General features: G+C 39.0%; 30 non-coding genes across 30 annotated transcripts; all 30 read left to right on the forward strand.

Annotated features, from left to right (window-relative positions):
* Positions 1-361: 361 nt before the first annotated feature.
* Positions 362-502, forward strand: LOC133449617 (U4 spliceosomal RNA). Its single transcript, XR_009783060.1, has one exon. It is a non-coding gene; the product is annotated as a U4 spliceosomal RNA (small nuclear RNA).
* Positions 503-852: 350 nt separating this feature from the next.
* On the forward strand, positions 853-993 carry LOC133449619 (U4 spliceosomal RNA). The gene has a single exon (XR_009783062.1). It is a non-coding gene; the product is annotated as a U4 spliceosomal RNA (small nuclear RNA).
* A 366-nt stretch (positions 994-1,359) lies between these two features.
* LOC133449648 (U4 spliceosomal RNA) lies at positions 1,360-1,500 on the forward strand. The gene has a single exon (XR_009783089.1). It is a non-coding gene; the product is annotated as a U4 spliceosomal RNA (small nuclear RNA).
* A 373-nt stretch (positions 1,501-1,873) lies between these two features.
* Positions 1,874-2,014, forward strand: LOC133449620 (U4 spliceosomal RNA). Its single transcript, XR_009783063.1, has one exon. It is a non-coding gene; the product is annotated as a U4 spliceosomal RNA (small nuclear RNA).
* Positions 2,015-2,380: 366 nt separating this feature from the next.
* On the forward strand, positions 2,381-2,521 carry LOC133449622 (U4 spliceosomal RNA). The gene has a single exon (XR_009783064.1). It is a non-coding gene; the product is annotated as a U4 spliceosomal RNA (small nuclear RNA).
* Positions 2,522-2,894: 373 nt separating this feature from the next.
* LOC133449623 (U4 spliceosomal RNA) lies at positions 2,895-3,035 on the forward strand. Its single transcript, XR_009783065.1, has one exon. It is a non-coding gene; the product is annotated as a U4 spliceosomal RNA (small nuclear RNA).
* A 366-nt stretch (positions 3,036-3,401) lies between these two features.
* On the forward strand, positions 3,402-3,542 carry LOC133449624 (U4 spliceosomal RNA). The gene has a single exon (XR_009783066.1). It is a non-coding gene; the product is annotated as a U4 spliceosomal RNA (small nuclear RNA).
* Positions 3,543-3,908: 366 nt separating this feature from the next.
* LOC133449625 (U4 spliceosomal RNA) lies at positions 3,909-4,049 on the forward strand. Its single transcript, XR_009783067.1, has one exon. It is a non-coding gene; the product is annotated as a U4 spliceosomal RNA (small nuclear RNA).
* Positions 4,050-4,422: 373 nt separating this feature from the next.
* LOC133449627 (U4 spliceosomal RNA) lies at positions 4,423-4,563 on the forward strand. The gene has a single exon (XR_009783069.1). It is a non-coding gene; the product is annotated as a U4 spliceosomal RNA (small nuclear RNA).
* A 373-nt stretch (positions 4,564-4,936) lies between these two features.
* On the forward strand, positions 4,937-5,077 carry LOC133449628 (U4 spliceosomal RNA). The gene has a single exon (XR_009783070.1). It is a non-coding gene; the product is annotated as a U4 spliceosomal RNA (small nuclear RNA).
* Positions 5,078-5,450: 373 nt separating this feature from the next.
* LOC133449629 (U4 spliceosomal RNA) lies at positions 5,451-5,591 on the forward strand. The gene has a single exon (XR_009783071.1). It is a non-coding gene; the product is annotated as a U4 spliceosomal RNA (small nuclear RNA).
* A 366-nt stretch (positions 5,592-5,957) lies between these two features.
* LOC133449630 (U4 spliceosomal RNA) lies at positions 5,958-6,098 on the forward strand. The gene has a single exon (XR_009783072.1). It is a non-coding gene; the product is annotated as a U4 spliceosomal RNA (small nuclear RNA).
* Positions 6,099-6,471: 373 nt separating this feature from the next.
* Positions 6,472-6,612, forward strand: LOC133449631 (U4 spliceosomal RNA). The gene has a single exon (XR_009783073.1). It is a non-coding gene; the product is annotated as a U4 spliceosomal RNA (small nuclear RNA).
* Positions 6,613-6,985: 373 nt separating this feature from the next.
* LOC133449632 (U4 spliceosomal RNA) lies at positions 6,986-7,126 on the forward strand. Its single transcript, XR_009783074.1, has one exon. It is a non-coding gene; the product is annotated as a U4 spliceosomal RNA (small nuclear RNA).
* Positions 7,127-7,492: 366 nt separating this feature from the next.
* LOC133449616 (U4 spliceosomal RNA) lies at positions 7,493-7,633 on the forward strand. The gene has a single exon (XR_009783059.1). It is a non-coding gene; the product is annotated as a U4 spliceosomal RNA (small nuclear RNA).
* A 373-nt stretch (positions 7,634-8,006) lies between these two features.
* On the forward strand, positions 8,007-8,147 carry LOC133449633 (U4 spliceosomal RNA). The gene has a single exon (XR_009783075.1). It is a non-coding gene; the product is annotated as a U4 spliceosomal RNA (small nuclear RNA).
* A 980-nt stretch (positions 8,148-9,127) lies between these two features.
* On the forward strand, positions 9,128-9,268 carry LOC133449615 (U4 spliceosomal RNA). Its single transcript, XR_009783058.1, has one exon. It is a non-coding gene; the product is annotated as a U4 spliceosomal RNA (small nuclear RNA).
* Positions 9,269-9,634: 366 nt separating this feature from the next.
* On the forward strand, positions 9,635-9,774 carry LOC133449656 (U4 spliceosomal RNA). Its single transcript, XR_009783096.1, has one exon. It is a non-coding gene; the product is annotated as a U4 spliceosomal RNA (small nuclear RNA).
* Positions 9,775-10,147: 373 nt separating this feature from the next.
* LOC133449634 (U4 spliceosomal RNA) lies at positions 10,148-10,288 on the forward strand. Its single transcript, XR_009783076.1, has one exon. It is a non-coding gene; the product is annotated as a U4 spliceosomal RNA (small nuclear RNA).
* Positions 10,289-10,661: 373 nt separating this feature from the next.
* On the forward strand, positions 10,662-10,802 carry LOC133449635 (U4 spliceosomal RNA). Its single transcript, XR_009783077.1, has one exon. It is a non-coding gene; the product is annotated as a U4 spliceosomal RNA (small nuclear RNA).
* Positions 10,803-11,168: 366 nt separating this feature from the next.
* LOC133449636 (U4 spliceosomal RNA) lies at positions 11,169-11,309 on the forward strand. The gene has a single exon (XR_009783078.1). It is a non-coding gene; the product is annotated as a U4 spliceosomal RNA (small nuclear RNA).
* A 366-nt stretch (positions 11,310-11,675) lies between these two features.
* Positions 11,676-11,816, forward strand: LOC133449639 (U4 spliceosomal RNA). The gene has a single exon (XR_009783080.1). It is a non-coding gene; the product is annotated as a U4 spliceosomal RNA (small nuclear RNA).
* A 366-nt stretch (positions 11,817-12,182) lies between these two features.
* LOC133449640 (U4 spliceosomal RNA) lies at positions 12,183-12,323 on the forward strand. Its single transcript, XR_009783081.1, has one exon. It is a non-coding gene; the product is annotated as a U4 spliceosomal RNA (small nuclear RNA).
* Positions 12,324-12,689: 366 nt separating this feature from the next.
* On the forward strand, positions 12,690-12,830 carry LOC133449643 (U4 spliceosomal RNA). The gene has a single exon (XR_009783084.1). It is a non-coding gene; the product is annotated as a U4 spliceosomal RNA (small nuclear RNA).
* A 366-nt stretch (positions 12,831-13,196) lies between these two features.
* Positions 13,197-13,337, forward strand: LOC133449642 (U4 spliceosomal RNA). The gene has a single exon (XR_009783083.1). It is a non-coding gene; the product is annotated as a U4 spliceosomal RNA (small nuclear RNA).
* Positions 13,338-13,710: 373 nt separating this feature from the next.
* LOC133449655 (U4 spliceosomal RNA) lies at positions 13,711-13,851 on the forward strand. The gene has a single exon (XR_009783095.1). It is a non-coding gene; the product is annotated as a U4 spliceosomal RNA (small nuclear RNA).
* Positions 13,852-14,217: 366 nt separating this feature from the next.
* On the forward strand, positions 14,218-14,358 carry LOC133449644 (U4 spliceosomal RNA). Its single transcript, XR_009783085.1, has one exon. It is a non-coding gene; the product is annotated as a U4 spliceosomal RNA (small nuclear RNA).
* A 366-nt stretch (positions 14,359-14,724) lies between these two features.
* Positions 14,725-14,865, forward strand: LOC133449652 (U4 spliceosomal RNA). Its single transcript, XR_009783093.1, has one exon. It is a non-coding gene; the product is annotated as a U4 spliceosomal RNA (small nuclear RNA).
* Positions 14,866-15,238: 373 nt separating this feature from the next.
* LOC133449645 (U4 spliceosomal RNA) lies at positions 15,239-15,379 on the forward strand. Its single transcript, XR_009783086.1, has one exon. It is a non-coding gene; the product is annotated as a U4 spliceosomal RNA (small nuclear RNA).
* Positions 15,380-15,745: 366 nt separating this feature from the next.
* On the forward strand, positions 15,746-15,886 carry LOC133449646 (U4 spliceosomal RNA). The gene has a single exon (XR_009783087.1). It is a non-coding gene; the product is annotated as a U4 spliceosomal RNA (small nuclear RNA).
* Positions 15,887-17,706: the final 1,820 nt, after the last annotated feature.

The raw sequence follows: 17,706 nt of genomic DNA on the forward strand, positions 1-17,706 counted from the left end.
TCACTTGTACAATATTAATCAAATTAGTTTCTAATGTTTACATTAATTTGGACGATACTTAATAAAGGCAGATCTTCAGTTTTACATCCATACAGTAACAATAAATTACGCTGCTTGAAAGAGGTGTCGTTGATGATAGGCTACTAATATGTGTAAAAACTGCTGTTTTGAACATGTTACTTTTTATGCTAGCTAGCAGGTATACATTCTGCTTGCAGGTATACATTTAGGGATTTATTAATTTGCTAAAAGGAATAATCCTACCTAGATCGTGTATTATGCATGTTTGCTTGTCACAATGAAACCATGAGGAAAAGGTACACGTCCCTGAATGAGGCAACAGTCTTTGCCGGTCGTATGTATCTTTGCGCAGTGGCAATATCATAACCAATGAGGTTTATCCGAGGTGTGATTATTGCTGGTTGAAAACTTTACCCAATACCCCGCCTTGACGACTTGAAATATAGTCGGCAAAGGCAATTTTTGACGGTCTCTAAGGAGGCTTATTCATTTGTACAATATTAATCAAATTAGTTTATAATGTTTACATTAATTTGGACGATACTTAATAAAGGCAGATCTTCAGTTTTACATCCATACAGTAACAATAAATTACGCTGCTTGAAAGAGGTGTCGTTGATGATAGGCTACTAATATGTGTAAAAACTGCTGTTTTGAATAGTATGTTACTTTTTATGCTAGCTAGCAGGTATACATTTAGGGATTTATTAATTTGCTAAAAGGAATAATCCTACCTAGACCGTGTATTCTGCATGTTTGCTTGTCAAAATGAAACCCTGAGGAAAAGGTACACGTCCCTGAATGAGGCAACAGTCTTTGCCGGTCGTATGTATCTTTGCGCAGTGGCAATATCGTAACCAATGAGGTTTATCCGAGGTGTGATTATTGCTGGTTGAAAACTTTACCCAATACCCCGCCTTGACGACTTGAAATATAGTCGGCAAAGGCAATTTTTGACGGTCTCTAAGGAGGCTTATTTACTTGTACAATATTAATCAAATTAGTTTCTAATGTTTACATTAATTTGGACGATACTTAATAAAGGCAGATCTTCAGTTTTACATCCATACAGTAACAATAAATTACGCTGCTTGAAAGAGGTGTCGTTGATGATAGGCTACTAATATGTGTAAAAACTGCTGTTTTGAACAAGTTACTTTTTATGCTAGCTAGCAGGTATACATTCTGCTTGCAGGTATACATTTAGGGATTTATTAATTTGCTAAAAGGAATAATCCTACCTAGATCGTGTATTATGCATGTTTGCTTGTCACAATGAAACCCTGAGGAAAAGGTACACGTCCCTGAATGAGGCAACAGTCTTTGCCAGTCGTATGTATCTTTGCGCAGTGGCAATATCGTAACCAATGAGGTTTATCCGAGGTGTGATTATTGCTGGTTGAAAACTTTACCCAATACCCCGCCTTGACGGCTTGAAATATAGTCGGCAAAGGCAATTTTTGACGGTCTCTAAGGAGGCTTATTTACTTGTACAATATTAATCAAATTAGCTTCTAATGTTTACATTAATTTGGACGATACTTAATAAAGGCAGATCTTCAGTTTTACATCCATACAGTAACAATAAATTACGCTGCTTGAAAGAGGTGTCGTTGATGATAGGCTACTAATATGTGTAAAAACTGCTGTTTTGAATAATATACATGTTACTTTTTATGCTAGCTAGCAGGTATACATTCTGCTTGCAGGTATACATTTAGGGATTTATTAATTTGCTAAAAGGAATAATCCTACCTAGATCGTGTATTCTGCATGTTTGCTTGTCACAATGAAACCCTGAGGAAAAGGTACTCGTCCCTGAATGAGTCAACAGTCTTTGCCGGTCGTATGTATCTTTGCGCAGTGGCAATATCGTAACCAATGAGGTTTATCCGAGGTGTGATTATTGCTGGTTGAAAACTTTACCCAATACCCCGCCTTGACGACTTGAAATATAGTCGGCAAAGGCAATTTTTGACGGTCTCTAAGGAGGCTTATTCACTTGTACAATATTAATCAAATTAGTTTCTAATGTTTGCATTAATTTGGACAATACTTAATAAAGGCAGATCTTCAGTTTTACATCCATACAGTCACAATAAATTACGCTGCTTGAAAGAGGTGTCGTTGATGATAGGCTACTAATATGTGTAAAAACTGCTGTTTTGAACATGTTACTTTTTATGCTAGCTAGCAGGTATACATTCTGCTTGCAGGTATACATTTAGGGATTTATTAATTTGCTAAAAGGAATAATCCTACCTAGATCGTGTATTCTGCATGTTTGCTTGTCACAATGAAACCCTGAGGAAAAGGTACTCGTCCCTGAATGAGTCAACAGTCTTTGCCGGTCGTATGTATCTTTGCGCAGTGGCAATATCGTAACCAATGAGGTTTATCCGAGGTGTGATTATTGCTGGTTGAAAACTTTACCCAATACCCCGCCTTGACGACTTGAAATATAGTCGGCAAAGGCAATTTTTGACGGTCTCTAAGGAGGCTTATTTACTTGTACAATATTAATCAAATTAGTTTCTAATGTTTACATTAATTTGGGCGATACTTAATAAAGGCAGATCTACAGTTTTACATCCATACAGTAACAATAAATTACGTTGCTTGAAAGAGGTGTCGTTGATGATAGGCTACTAATATGTGTAAAAACTGCTGTTTTGAATAATATACATGTTACTTTTTATGCTAGCTAGCAGGTATACATTCTGCTTGCAGGTATACATTTAGGGATTTATTAATTTGCTAAAAGGAATAATCCTACCTAGATCGTGTATTCTGCATGTTTGCTTGTCACAATGAAACCCTGAGGAAAAGGTACTCGTCCCTGAATGAGTCAACAGTCTTTGCCGGTCGTATGTATCTTTGCGCAGTGGCAATATCGTAACCAATGAGGTTTATCCGAGGTGTGATTATTGCTGGTTGAAAACTTTACCCAATACCCCGCCTTGACGACTTGAAATATAGTCGGCAAAGGCAATTTTTGACGGTCTCTAAGGAGGCTTATTCACTTGTACAATATTAATCAAATTAGTTTCTAATGTTTGCATTAATTTGGACAATACTTAATAAAGGCAGATCTTCAGTTTTACATCCATACAGTCACAATAAATTACGCTGCTTGAAAGAGGTGTCGTTGATGATAGGCTACTAATATGTGTAAAAACTGCTGTTTTGAACATGTTACTTTTTATGCTAGCTAGCAGGTATACATTCTGCTTGCAGGTATACTTTTAGGGATTTATTAATTTGCTAAAAGGAATAATCCTACCTAGATCGTGTATTCTGCATGTTTGCTTGTCACAATGAAACCCTGAGGAAAAGGTACTCGTCCCTGAATGAGTCAACAGTCTTTGCCGGTCGTATGTATCTTTGCGCAGTGGCAATATCGTAACCAATGAGGTTTATCCGAGGTGTGATTATTGCTGGTTGAAAACTTTACCCAATACCCCGCCTTGACGACTTGAAATATAGTCGGCAAAGGCAATTTTTGACGGTCTCTAAGGAGGCTTATTCACTTGTACAATATTAATCAAATTAGTTTCTAATGTTTGCATTAATTTGGACAATACTTAATAAAGGCAGATCTTCAGTTTTACATCCATACAGTCACAATAAATTACGCTGCTTGAAAGAGGTGTCGTTGATGATAGGCTACTAATATGTGTAAAAACTGCTGTTTTGAACATGTTACTTTTTATGCTAGCTAGCAGGTATACATTCTGCTTGCAGGTATACTTTTAGGGATTTATTAATTTGCTAAAAGGAATAATCCTACCTAGATCGTGTATTCTGCATGTTTGCTTGTCACAATGAAACCCTGAGGAAAAGGTACTCGTCCCTGAATGAGTCAACAGTCTTTGCCAGTCGTATGTATCTTTGCGCAGTGGCAATATCGTAACCAATGAGGTTTATCCGAGGTGTGATTATTGCTGGTTGAAAACTTTACCCAATACCCCGCCTTGACGACTTGAAATATAGTCGGCAAAGGCAATTTTTGACGGTCTCTAAGGAGGCTTATTCACTTGTACAATATTAATCAAATTAGTTTCTAATGTTTACATTAATTTGGGCGATACTTAATAAAGGCAGATCTTCAGTTTTACATCCATACAGTAACAATAAATTACGTTGCTTGAAAGAGGTGTCGTTGATGATAGGCTACTAATATGTGTAAAAACTGCTGTTTTGAATAATATACATGTTACTTTTTATGCTAGCTAGCAGGTATACATTCTGCTTGCAGGTATACATTTAGGGATTTATTAATTTGCTAAAAGGAATAATCCTACCTAGATCGTGTATTCTGCATGTTTGCTTGTCACAATGAAACCCTGAGGAAAAGGTACTCGTCCCTGAATGAGTCAACAGTCTTTGCCGGTCGTATGTATCTTTGCGCAGTGGCAATATCGTAACCAATGAGGTTTATCCGAGGTGTGATTATTGCTGGTTGAAAACTTTACCCAATACCCCGCCTTGACGACTTGAAATATAGTCGGCAAAGGCAATTTTTGACGGTCTCTAAGGAGGCTTATTCACTTGTACAATATTAATCAAATTAGTTTCTAATGTTTACATTAATTTGGGCGATACTTAATAAAGGCAGATCTTCAGTTTTACATCCATACAGTAACAATAAATTACGTTGCTTGAAAGAGGTGTCGTTGATGATAGGCTACTAATATGTGTAAAAACTGCTGTTTTGAATAATATACATGTTACTTTTTATGCTAGCTAGCAGGTATACATTCTGCTTGCAGGTATACATTTAGGGATTTATTAATTTGCTAAAAGGAATAATCCTACCTAGATCGTGTATTCTGCATGTTTGCTTGTCACAATGAAACCCTGAGGAAAAGGTACTCGTCCCTGAATGAGTCAACAGTCTTTGCCGGTCGTATGTATCTTTGCGCAGTGGCAATATCGTAACCAATGAGGTTTATCCGAGGTGTGATTATTGCTGGTTGAAAACTTTACCCAATACCCCGCCTTGACGACTTGAAATATAGTCGGCAAAGGCAATTTTTGACGGTCTCTAAGGAGGCTTATTCACTTGTACAATATTAATCAATCTAGTTTCTAATGTTTACATTAATTTGGGCGATACTTAATAAAGGCAGATCTTCAGTTGTACATCCATACAGTAACAATAAATTACGTTGCTTGAAAGAGGTGTCGCTGATGATAGGCTACTAATATGTGTAAAAACTGCTGTTTTGAATAATATACATGTTACTTTTTATGCTAGCTAGCAGGTATACATTCTGCTTGCAGGTATACATTTAGGGATTTATTAATTTGCTAAAAGGAATAATCCTACCTAGATCGTGTATTCTGCATGTTTGCTTGTCACAATGAAACCCTGAGGAAAAGGTACTCGTCCCTGAATGAGTCAACAGTCTTTGCCGGTCGTATGTATCTTTGCGCAGTGGCAATATCGTAACCAATGAGGTTTATCCGAGGTGTGATTATTGCTGGTTGAAAACTTTACCCAATACCCCGCCTTGACGACTTGAAATATAGTCGGCAAAGGCAATTTTTGACGGTCTCTAAGGAGGCTTATTCACTTGTACAATATTAATCAAATTAGTTTCTAATGTTTGCATTAATTTGGACAATACTTAATAAAGGCAGATCTTCAGTTTTACATCCATACAGTCACAATAAATTACGCTGCTTGAAAGAGGTGTCGTTGATGATAGGCTACTAATATGTGTAAAAACCGCTGTTTTGAACATGTTACTTTTTATGCTAGCTAGCAGGTATACATTCTGCTTGCAGGTATACATTTAGGGATTTATTAATTTGCTAAAAGGAATAATCCTACCTAGATCGTGTATTCTGCATGTTTGCTTGTCACAATGAAACCCTGAGGAAAAGGTACTCGTCCCTGAATGAGTCAACAGTCTTTGCCGGTCGTATGTATCTTTGCGCAGTGGCAATATCGTAACCAATGAGGTTTATCCGAGGTGTGATTATTGCTGGTTGAAAACTTTACCCAATACCCCGCCTTGACGACTTGAAATATAGTCGGCAAAGGCAATTTTTGACGGTCTCTAAGGAGGCTTATTCACTTGTACAATATTAATCAAATTAGTTTCTAATGTTTACATTAATTTGGGCGATACTTAATAAAGGCAGATCTTCAGTTTTACATCCATACAGTAACAATAAATTACGTTGCTTGAAAGAGGTGTCGTTGATGATAGGCTACTAATATGTGTAAAAACTGCTGTTTTGAATAATATACATGTTACTTTTTATGCTAGCTAGCAGGTATACATTCTGCTTGCAGGTATACATTTAGGGATTTATTAATTTGCTAAAAGGAATAATCCTACCTAGATCGTGTATTCTGCATGTTTGCTTGTCACAATGAAACCCTGAGGAAAAGGTACTCGTCCCTGAATGAGTCAACAGTCTTTGCCGGTCGTATGTATCTTTGCGCAGTGGCAATATCGTAACCAATGAGGTTTATCCGAGGTGTGATTATTGCTGGTTGAAAACTTTACCCAATACCCCGCCTTGACGACTTGAAATATAGTCGGCAAAGGCAATTTTTGACGGTCTCTAAGGAGGCTTATTCACTTGTACAATATTAATCAATCTAGTTTCTAATGTTTACATTAATTTGGGCGATACTTAATAAAGGCAGATCTTCAGTTGTACATCCATACAGTAACAATAAATTACGTTGCTTGAAAGAGGTGTCGCTGATGATAGGCTACTAATATGTGTAAAAACTGCTGTTTTGAATAATATACATGTTACTTTTTATGCTAGCTAGCAGGTATACATTCTGCTTGCAGGTATACATTTAGGGATTTATTAATTTGCTAAAAGGAATAATCCTACCTAGATCGTGTATTCTGCATGTTTGCTTGTCACAATGAAACCCTGAGGAAAAGGTACTCGTCCCTGAATGAGTCAACAGTCTTTGCCGGTCGTATGTATCTTTGCGCAGTGGCAATATCGTAACCAATGAGGTTTATCCGAGGTGTGATTATTGCTGGTTGAAAACTTTACCCAATACCCCGCCTTGACGACTTGAAATATAGTCGGCAAAGGCAATTTTTGACGGTCTCTAAGGAGGCTTATTCACTTGTACAATATTAATCAAATTAGTTTCTAATGTTTGCATTAATTTGGACAATACTTAATAAAGGCAGATCTTCAGTTTTACATCCATACAGTCACAATAAATTACGCTGCTTGAAAGAGGTGTCGTTGATGATAGGCTACTAATATGTGTAAAAACCGCTGTTTTGAACATGTTACTTTTTATGCTAGCTAGCAGGTATACATTCTGCTTGCAGGTATACATTTAGGGATTTATTAATTTGCTAAAAGGAATAATCCTACCTAGATCGTGTATTCTGCATGTTTGCTTGTCACAATGAAACCCTGAGGAAAAGGTACTCGTCCCTGAATGAGTCAACAGTCTTTGCCGGTCGTATGTATCTTTGCGCAGTGGCAATATCGTAACCAATGAGGTTTATCCGAGGTGTGATTATTGCTGGTTGAAAACTTTACCCAATACCCCGCCTTGACGACTTGAAATATAGTCGGCAAAGGCAATTTTTGAAGGTCTCTAAGGAGGCTTATTCACTTGTACAATATTAATCAAATTAGTTTCTAATGTTTGCATTAATTTGGACAATACTTAATAAAGGCAGATCTTCAGTTTTACATCCATACAGTCACAATAAATTACGCTGCTTGAAAGAGGTGTCGTTGATGATAGGCTACTAATATGTGTAAAAACTGCTGTTTTGAATAATATACATGTTACTTTTTATGCTAGCTAGCAGGTATACATTCTGCTTGCAGGTATACATTTAGGGATTTATTAATTTGCTAAAAGGAATAATCCTACCTAGATCGTGTATTCTGCATGTTTGCTTGTCACAATGAAACCCTGAGGAAAAGGTACTCGTCCCTGAATGAGTCAACAGTCTTTGCCGGTTGTATGTATCTTTGCGCAGTGGCAATATCGTAACCAATGAGGTTTATCCGAGGTGTGATTATTGCTGGTTGAAAACTTTACCCAATACCCCGCCTTGACGACTTGAAATATAGTCGGCAAAGGCAATTTTTGACGGTCTCTAAGGAGGCTTATTCACTTGTACAATATTAATCAAATTAGTTTCTAATGTTTACATTAATTTGGGCGATACTTAATAAAGGCAGATCTTCAGTTTTACATCCATACAGTAACAATAAATTACGTTGCTTGAAAGAGGTGTCGTTGATGATAGGCTACTAATATGTGTAAAAACTGCTGTTTTGAACAAGTTACTTTTTATGCTAGCTAGCAGGTATACATTCTGCTTGCAGGTATACATTTAGGGATTTATTAATTTGCTAAAAGGAATAATCCTACCTAGATCGTGTATTCTGCATGTTTGCTTGTCACAATTGCCGCTTTTGCACTAGGACTTACTTGGCCCGACTCGGCTCGGCGCGGCTTTACACGGTTCCACTGTGTGTTTTCGCACTGCCAGGGGAGAAGCGGGCAGGTTTGGGTGAAGCTGCTGTGACGTACTCGATTGCGCAACACCTTTGTTCACGTCAGCGCTGATCAGAAATCAGCTGGAGCCGGAGCGGCTGAGAGTAAAACAGCCCGTCTACATCGCTTTTTTAATTTTTTCTCGACAGCCACCAGGTTTATGAACATCTGCACCTCAGAGTTGGATCACCAAACAGACGTTTTGTGCTTTATAATAAAATCGCCGCGGGTCGCCTCGCTTTGACTCCCGCTTCCTGATTCAAACGTCTGACGGCCCCGCCCCCCGACCAATCAGAGGCGCGGAGGGTGGTGACGCCCCCGCCCCCCGACCAATCAGTGGCGAGGAGGGTGGTGACCTCAGAAATAGTCCCTTCTCAGCCCGCAAAGAACCTGGCTGAAATGGTTACAGAAAAAAGTACCGACTTGGAGTGGCTCTACACGTCTCAGCCCTAGTGCGAAAGCGCAAAACGGGGCCATAGCGGGTAGAACCGGGGAGAAGTGAGACTAATGCAAAAGCGCCAAATGAAACCCTGAGGAAAAGGTACTCGTCCCTGAATGAGTCAACAGTCTTTGCCGGTCGTATGTATCTTTGTGCAGTGGCAATATCGTAACCAATGAGGTTTATCCGAGGTGTGATTATTGCTGGTTGAAAACTTTACCCAATACCCCGCCTTGACGACTTGAAATATAGTCGGCAAAGGCAATTTTTGACGGCCTCTAAGGAGGCTTATTCACTTGTACAATATTAATCAAATTAGTTTCTAATGTTTACATTAATTTGGACGATACTTAATAAAGGCAGATATTCAGTTTTACATCCATACAGTCACAATAAATTACGCTGCTTGAAAGAGGTGTCGTTGATGATAGGCTACTAATATGTGTAAAAACTGCTGTTTTGAACATGTTACTTTTTATGCTAGCTAGCAGGTATACATTCTGCTTGCAGGTATACATTTAGGGATTTATTAATTTGCTAAAAGGAATAATCCTACCTAGATCGTGTATTCTGCATGTTTGCTTGTCACAATGAAACCCTGAGGAAAAGGTACTCGTCCCTGAATGAGTCAACAGTCTTTGCCGGTCGTATGTATCTTTGCGCAGTGGCAATATCGTAACCAATGAGGTTTATCCGAGGTGTGATTATTGCTGGTTGAAAACTTTACCCAATACCCCGCCTTGACGACTTGAAATATAGTCGGCAAAGGCATTTTTGACGGTCTCTAAGGAGGCTTATTCACTTGTACAATATTAATCAAATTAGCTTCTAATGTTTACATTAATTTGGACAATACTTAATAAAGGCAGATCTTCAGTTTGACATCCATACAGTAACAATAAATTACGCTGCTTGAAAGAGGTGTCGTTGATGATAGGCTACTAATATGTGTAAAAACTGCTGTTTTGAATAATATACATGTTACTTTTTATGCTAGCTAGCAGGTATACATTCTGCTTGCAGGTATACATTTAGGGATTTATTAATTTGCTAAAAGGAATAATCCTACCTAGATCGTGTATTCTGCATGTTTGCTTGTCACAATTAAACCCTGAGGAAAAGGTACTCGTCCCTGAATGAGTCAACAGTCTTTGCCGGTCGTATGTATCTTTGCGCAGTGGCAATATCGTAACCAATGAGGTTTATCCGAGGTGTGATTATTGCTGGTTGAAAACTTTACCCAATACCCCGCCTTGACGACTTGAAATATAGTCGGCAAAGGCAATTTTTGACGGTCTCTAAGGAGGCTTATTCACTTGTACAATATTAATCAAATTAGTTTCTAATGTTTACATTAATTTGGGCGATACTTAATAAAGGCAGATCTTCAGTTTTACATCCATACAGTAACAATAAATTACGTTGCTTGAAAGAGGTGTCGTTGATGATAGGCTACTAATATGTGTAAAAACTGCTGTTTTGAATAATATACATGTTACTTTTTATGCTAGCTAGCAGGTATACATTCTGCTTGCAGGTATACATTTAGGGATTTATTAATTTGCTAAAAGGAATAATCCTACCTAGATCGTGTATTCTGCATGTTTGCTTGTCACAATGAAACCCTGAGGAAAAGGTACTCGTCCCTGAATGAGTCAACAGTCTTTGCCGGTCGTATGTATCTTTGCGCAGTGGCAATATCGTAACCAATGAGGTTTATCCGAGGTGTGATTATTGCTGGTTGAAAACTTTACCCAATACCCCGCCTTGACGACTTGAAATATAGTCGGCAAAGGCAATTTTTGACGGTCTCTAAGGAGGCTTATTCACTTGTACAATATTAATCAAATTAGTTTCTAATGTTTGCATTAATTTGGACAATACTTAATAAAGGCAGATCTTCAGTTTTACATCCATACAGTCACAATAAATTACGCTGCTTGAAAGAGGTGTCGTTGATGATAGGCTACTAATATGTGTAAAAACTGCTGTTTTGAACATGTTACTTTTTATGCTAGCTAGCAGGTATACATTCTGCTTGCAGGTATACTTTTAGGGATTTATTAATTTGCTAAAAGGAATAATCCTACCTAGATCGTGTATTCTGCATGTTTGCTTGTCACAATGAAACCCTGAGGAAAAGGTACTCGTCCCTGAATGAGTCAACAGTCTTTGCCGGTCGTATGTATCTTTGCGCAGTGGCAATATCGTAACCAATGAGGTTTATCCGAGGTGTGATTATTGCTGGTTGAAAACTTTACCCAATACCCCGCCTTGACGACTTGAAATATAGTCGGCAAAGGCAATTTTTGACGGTCTCTAAGGAGGCTTATTCACTTGTACAATATTAATCAAATTAGTTTCTAATGTTTGCATTAATTTGGACAATACTTAATAAAGGCAGATCTTCAGTTTTACATCCATACAGTCACAATAAATTACGCTGCTTGAAAGAGGTGTCGTTGATGATAGGCTACTAATATGTGTAAAAACCGCTGTTTTGAACATGTTACTTTTTATGCTAGCTAGCAGGTATACATTCTGCTTGCAGGTATACATTTAGGGATTTATTAATTTGCTAAAAGGAATAATCCTACCTAGATCGTGTATTCTGCATGTTTGCTTGTCACAATGAAACCCTGAGGAAAAGGTACTCGTCCCTGAATGAGTCAACAGTCTTTGCCGGTCGTATGTATCTTTGCGCAGTGGCAATATCGTAACCAATGAGGTTTATCCGAGGTGTGATTATTGCTGGTTGAAAACTTTACCCAATACCCCGCCTTGACGACTTGAAATATAGTCGGCAAAGGCAATTTTTGACGGTCTCTAAGGAGGCTTATTCACTTGTACAATATTAATCAAATTAGTTTCTAATGTTTGCATTAATTTGGACAATACTTAATAAAGGCAGATCTTCAGTTTTACATCCATACAGTCACAATAAATTACGCTGCTTGAAAGAGGTGTCGTTGATGATAGGCTACTAATATGTGTAAAAACTGCTGTTTTGAACATGTTACTTTTTATGCTAGCTAGCAGGTATACATTCTGCTTGCAGGTATACTTTTAGGGATTTATTAATTTGCTAAAAGGAATAATCCTACCTAGATCGTGTATTCTGCATGTTTGCTTGTCACAATGAAACCCTGAGGAAAAGGTACTCGTCCCTGAATGAGTCAACAGTCTTTGCCGGTCGTATGTATCTTTGCGCAGTGGCAATATCGTAACCAATGAGGTTTATCCGAGGTGTGATTATTGCTGGTTGAAAACTTTACCCAATACCCCGCCTTGACGACTTGAAATATAGTCGGCAAAGGCAATTTTTGACGGTCTCTAAGGAGGCTTATTCACTTGTACAATATTAATCAAATTAGTTTCTAATGTTTACATTAATTTGGGCGATACTTAATAAAGGCAGATCTTCAGTTTTACATCCCTACAGTAACAATAAATTAACCTGCTTGAAAGAGGTGTCGTTGATTATAGGCTACTAATATGTCTAAAAACTGCTGTTTTGAACATGTTACTTTTTATGCTAGCTAGCAGGTATACATTCTGCTTGCAGGTATACATTTAGGGATTTATTAATTTGCTTAAAGGAATAATCCTACTTAGATCGTGTATTCTGCATGTTTGCTTGTCACAATGAAACCCTGAGGAAAAGGTACACGTCCCTGAATGAGGCAACAGTCTTTGCCGGTCGTATGTATCTTTGCGCAGTGGCAATATCGTAACCAATGAGGTTTATCCGAGGTGTGATTATTGCTGGTTGAAAACTTTACCCAATACCCCGCCTTGACGACTTGAAATATAGTCGGCAAAGGCAATTTTTGACTGTCTCTAAGGAGGCTTATTCACTTGTACAATATTAATCAAATTAGTTTCTAATGTTTACATTAATTTGGACGATACTTAATAAAGGCAGATCTTCAGTTTTACATCCATACAGTAACAATAAATTACGCTGCTTGAAAGAGGTGTCGTTGATTATAGGCTACTAATATGTCTAAAAACTGCTGTTTTGAACATGTTACTTTTTATGCTAGCTAGCCGGTATACATTCTGCTTGCAGGTATACATTTAGGGATTTATTAATTTGCTAAAAGGAATAATCCTACCTAGATCGTGTATTCTGCATGTTTGCTTGTCACAATGAAACCCTGAGGAAAAGGTTCACGTCCCTGAATGAGGCAACAGTCTTTGCCGGTTGTATGTATCTTTGCGCAGTGGCAATATCGTAACCAATGAGGTTTATCCGAGGTGTGATTATTGCTGGTTGAAAACTTTACCCAATACCCCGCCTTGACGACTTGAAATATAGTCGGCAAAGGCAATTTTTGATGGTCTCTAAGGAGGCTTATTCACTTGTACAATATTAAGCAAATTAGTTTCTAATGTTTACATTAATTTGGACGATACTTAATAAAGGCAGATCTTCAGTTTTACATCCATACAGTAACAATAAATTACGTTCCTTGAAAGAGGTGTCGTTGATGATAGGCTACTAATATGTGTAAAAACTGCTGTTTTGAATAATATACATGTTACTTTTTATGCTAGCTAGCAGGTATACATTCTGCTTGCAGGTATACATTTAGGGATTTATTAATTTGCTTAAAGGAATAATCCTACCTAGATCGTGTATTCTGCATGTTTGCTTGTCACAATGAAACCCTGAGGAAAAGGTTCACGTCCCTGAATGAGGCAACAGTCTTTGCCGGTCGTATGTATCTTTGCGCAGTGGCAATATCGTAAACAATGAGGTTTATCCGAGGTGTGATTATTGCTGGTTGAAAACTTTACCCAATACCCCGCCTTGACGACTTGAAATATAGTCGGCAAAGGCAATTTTTGACTGTCTCTAAGGAGGCTTATTCACTTGTACAATATTAATCAAATTAGTTTCTAATGTTTACATTAATTTGGACGATACTTAATAAAGGCAGATCTTCAGTTTTACATCCCTACAGTAACAATAAATTACGCTGCTTGAAAGAGGTGTCGTTGATTATAGGCTACTAATATGTCTAAAAACTGCTGTTTTGAACATGTTACTTTTTATGCTAGCTAGCAGGTATACATTCTGCTTGCAGGTATACATTTAGGGATTTATTAATTTGCTAAAAGGAATAATCCTACCTAGATCGTGTATTCTGCATGTTTGCTTGTCACAATGAAACCCTGAGGAAAAGGTACTCGTCCCTGAATGAGGCAACAGTCTTTGCCGGTCGTATGTATCTTTGCGCAGTGGCAATATCGTAACCAATGAGGTTTATCCGAGGTGTGATTATTGCTGGTTGAAAACTTTACCCAATACCCCGCCTTGACGACTTGAAATATAGTCGGCAAAGGCAATTTTTGACTGTCTCTAAGGAGGCTTATTCACTTGTACAATATTAATCAAATTAGTTTCTAATGTTTACATTAATTTGGACGATACTTAATAAAGGCAGATCTTCAGTTTTACATCCATACAGTAACAATAAATTACGCTGCTTGAAAGAGGTGTTGTTGATTATAGGCTACTAATATGTCTAAAAACTGCTGTTTTGAACATGTTACTTTTTATGCTAGCTAGCCGGTATACATTCTGCTTGCAGGTATACATTTAGGGATTTATTAATTTGCTAAAAGGAATAATCCTACCTAGATCGTGTATTCTGCATGTTTGCTTGTCACAATGAAACCCTGAGGAAAAGGTACTCGTCCCTGAATGAGGCAACAGTCTTTGCCGGTCGTATGTATCTTTGCGCAGTGGCAATATCGTAACCAATGAGGTTTATCCGAGGTGTGATTATTGCTGGTTGAAAACTTTACCCAATACCCCGCCTTGACGACTTGAAATATAGTCGGCAAAGGCTATTTTTGACGGTCTCTAAGGAGGCTTATTCACTTGTACAATATTAATCAAATTAGTTTCTAATGTTTACATTAATTTGGACGATACTTAATAAAGGCAGATCTTCAGTTTTACATCCATACAGTAACAATAAATTACGTTCCTTGAAAGAGGTGTCGTTGATGATAGGCTACTAATATGTGTAAAAACTGCTGTTTTGAATAATATACATGTTACTTTTTATGCTAGCTAGCAGGTATACATTCTGCTTGCAGGTATACATTTAGGGATTTATTAATTTGCTAAAAGGAATAATCCTACCTAGATCGTGTATTCTGCATGTTTGCTTGTCACAATGAAACCCTGAGGAAAAGGTACTCGTCCCTGAATGAGGCAACAGTCTTTGCCGGTCGTATGTATCTTTGCGCAGTGGCAATATCGTAACCAATGAGGTTTATCCGAGGTGTGATTATTGCTGGTTGAAAACTTTACCCAATACCCCGCCTTGACGACTTGAAATATAGTCGGCAAAGGCAATTTTTGACTGTCTCTAAGGAGGCTTATTCACTTGTACAATATTAATCAAATTAGTTTCTAATGTTTACATTAATTTGGACGATACTTAATAAAGGCAGATCTTCAGTTTTACATCCCTACAGTAACAATAAATTACGCTGCTTGAAAGAGGTGTCGTTGATTATAGGCTACTAATATGTCTAAAAACTGCTGTTTTGAACATGTTACTTTTTATGCTAGCTAGCAGGTATACATTCTGCTTGCAGGTATACATTTAGGGATTTATTAATTTGCTTAAAGGAATAATCCTACCTAGATCGTGTATTCTGCATGTTTGCTTGTCACAATGAAACCCTGAGGAAAAGGTACACGTCCCTGAATGAGGCAACAGTCTTTGCCGGTCGTATGTATCTTTGCGCAGTGGCAATATCGTAACCAATGAGGTTTATCCGAGGTGTGATTATTGCTGGTTGAAAACTTTACCCAATACCCCGCCTTGACGACTTGAAATATAGTCGGCAAAGGCAATTTTTGACTGTCTCTAAGGAGGCTTATTCACTTGTACAATATTAATCAAATTAGTTTCTAATGTTTACATTCACTAGCAAGGACCACGCCATCAACAGGATACGTTTAAATGATTTATTGATACGAAGATGATAACGATGACGATGGTGATGATAATGGAGATGACAATGGCGATGATGATGATCTATGGATCAGTCGATGCGTTGTGGGGAAGCTGGTAGGGAATCCACTGCAGCGCCCGGGCAACGACGAACCCCCAAAACCGTGGATTATTTAAGGAGATGAGACTGAGCGGATCTGAGGTCGCTAAGATCTGAGCGAATGTAGCGATGATAGTTGGGAGGACCATCGGCCCATGAGCTGTATGAGGTGCTCTGGGATACGTGGCGGGAGGCTGAAGTGGCGGCTCCGATCCTAATGAGTGAACGGAGTAGTGCGTTGGGGAGATGCCAGATAAGGAGAGTATATGACGGAAGCGATGGTGACACAAGAAACTGGTGACGACTGTCCTGACTCGGACGCAAGGATCTGTCGAAGATGTGCTCTGTGTTTTCCAGGAAGACAAGTAGTTGGCCAGGGTCTCGAAGTATTCAGGGGAGATTGGTCTTCGGGGAAGAGAAACGAGAAAGAGAGTCGGTGATGGTGGTGGAGTGACCGGGGACATGTGCTGCATGGAGGATAAATTGATGTATGGCTGAGTGCCAGACTAGACGGCGCATGAACAGCATGATGGATGTGGAGTTGGAGCGTCCTTTATTAATTATGTCGATACTTATCGATATGAAGATGATGGCGATGATGGTGGCGAAGAAGATGGCGATGATGATGGCGATGAATGATGATGGCGATGATGATGATGGCGATGATTATGGCGATGACGAAGGCGATGACGATGGCGAAGGCGAAGACGAAGGCGATGACGATGATGGTGGCGAAGACGATGCCGATGATGATGGCGATGAATGATGATGGCGATGATGATGATGGCGATGAAGATGATGACGAAGGCGATGACGATGGCGAAGACGAAGGCGATGACGATGACGATAACGATGCCGATGCCAATGACGATGCAAGTGATGATGGCAATGACGATGTTGATGGCGATGACGATGACGAAGGCGATGACGATGACGATGAAGATGATGGCGATGATGGTGGCGAAGACGATGCCGATGATGGCGATGAATGATGATGGCGATGATGATGATGGCGATGGCGATGACGAAGGCGATAACGATGACGATGCCAATGACGATGCAAATGATGATGGCAATGACGATGTCGATGGCGATGACGATGGCGATGACGAAGGAGATAACGATGACGATGAAGATGATGGCGATGATGGTGGCGAAGACGATGGCGATGATGATGGCGATGAATGATTATGGCGATGATGATGATGATGATGGCGATGATGATGATGGCGATGACGATGACGAAGGCGATAACGATGACGATAACGATGATGATGCCAATAACGATGCAAATGACGATGGCAATGACTATGGCAATGACGATGATGATCTATGGTTCGGTCGAAACGTTGTGGTATTCGTTTGCGCGCTCTGAGGGCCGTCCTGCTGCGAACCATCTGCCATCGTAAAAGCCCCCAAAACCGATTGAAGGAGCAGCATCAGTGTATGGATTGATGTCATGGGGGTGAGCCAGTTGGTCATCATAAAAGAAAGTGATCCCCTTCCAGGTGGCAAGGAGGTTGAGTCACAACGAAGCTCGGCACGGCTCGAGTTGTCTGGGGAGATGGGAGACAAGAGAGATGGAACAGCGGAAGCGATGGACGGCAAGTGTGAGATGAAGGCCCGCCCTTATATATAATGC

The sequence above is a fragment of the Cololabis saira genome, chromosome 8, assembly GCF_033807715.1.
Source record: "Cololabis saira isolate AMF1-May2022 chromosome 8, fColSai1.1, whole genome shotgun sequence".
In the NCBI taxonomy this organism is placed as follows: Eukaryota; Metazoa; Chordata; class Actinopteri; order Beloniformes; family Belonidae; genus Cololabis; species Cololabis saira.